The sequence below is a fragment of the Carlito syrichta genome, unplaced genomic scaffold (assembly GCF_000164805.1).
Source record: "Carlito syrichta isolate Samal-C Ts95f unplaced genomic scaffold, Tarsius_syrichta-2.0.1 Scaffold305742, whole genome shotgun sequence".
NCBI lineage: Eukaryota > Metazoa > Chordata > Mammalia > Primates > Tarsiidae > Carlito > Carlito syrichta.
Window position 1 is genome coordinate 29,630 of NW_007249838.1, and position 1,441 is coordinate 31,070.

The following is a 1,441-nucleotide window of genomic DNA, read 5'->3' on the forward strand; positions in this document are numbered from 1 at the left end:
AGTCTCCTGCTTTGGCCTCCCAAAATGCTAGGATTACAGGCATGAGCCACCAAGCCTGCCCCTATCCCCTGGAACTTTTACAGAAGCGTAATCAAGGTTGAATGAATAAGAGGTCAGCAGTGAAGAGGAAGAGAGAGAACCTTTCCTGACCACGGTTGAATAAGTGCCCAACAGCTCTCATCTTCCAGGAAGAAAGTAAGCATTTCTCTGGGGCCTTCTGGACCCCTGCAGCCACTTCTGTCCCCTCCGATCCAAGTTCCAGACTGCAGCCCGTGACTCAAACGCACAAACTTGCCACGAGGATGCAAGCGCTACTGGCATCACTGGCACGTAGTAAGTTCCACAGAATGCCCATGAAATCGATACAGCGCGTATAACGCCATCCCCGTTACAGCCCCTCCGAGGGTCGCACCCAAGCCCGTTCACCACCTGCCCCTGCCTGCGGCTTCTCGGTCACGCCCTCCCTTGCTAACCTCACCCAGGCCTCGTTTACTTCCTCCCCAGCCAAGCTGCCCCCCGTGTCCCTGCCACATACATACCCTTGCCTCTACCTAAACACTCTTCCCAGACCCACTCTCCATTCCACCCACTTCAGTTCCTGCCTAGTGGCGTAAATATTGCTTCTTCAGCCTCCCAGGGCCTCCCAGAGGGCTTAGTTTCCTCCATGTTTACTCTTCTATAGCCACAACACTGATCACTACTGTAATTACATACTAAACATTTTAGGGCGTTTAACATCTGTGGCTCCTTACTAGGCTGTAAACTCCTCCTCAGGGGCAAGGGCTGTAGGTCTCTCCTCTCCTGTTTGTTTACTGTCTACCAAGGAACCCAGACAGTGTAGGTCACTAATGAACTTTGTCGAAGGAATACAGCATTTTTTTTTTTTTTTTGAGTCAGGGTCTGTCGCCCAGGCTGGAGTGCAGTGGCTCGGCTCAGGTGATCGATCCATCCGCCTCAGCCTTCCAAGGAGCTGGAAATACAGGGCATGCACCACCATGCCTGGCTTATTTTTTGGTTTATTGAAGAGACGAGGTCTCGCCAAGTAGCCCAGGCTGGTCTCGAACCCGCGGGCTCAGGCAATCCCCCCACCTGGGCCTCCCAAAGTGCTGGGATTATAGGGTGAGCCACCGCGCCCGGCCAAATACACCTTTTGAAAGACTGGCTGGTTGAGGCAACTGGCCCAGAGGCGCACCGCTGATGCGAGATTTGAACCCCCGACATTCAGGCTTTGAAGCCCAAGGTCTGACACCCGCACTGGCTGTCCCCCTCACCTCCCTCTAAGCTGGAGCCGGAACGCAGGGGGGCTGGGAACGCAGGGGGCGAGTTTAGGAGCGGCGGGGCGCGAGGATCTGCAGAGGCCACGGTGGCGGGGGACTGGGCGCCGCGCCCAGGGTAAGGGGCTCCGTCACGTGTCCCCCGCAGGGCCGGCCGCCGCGCCCGG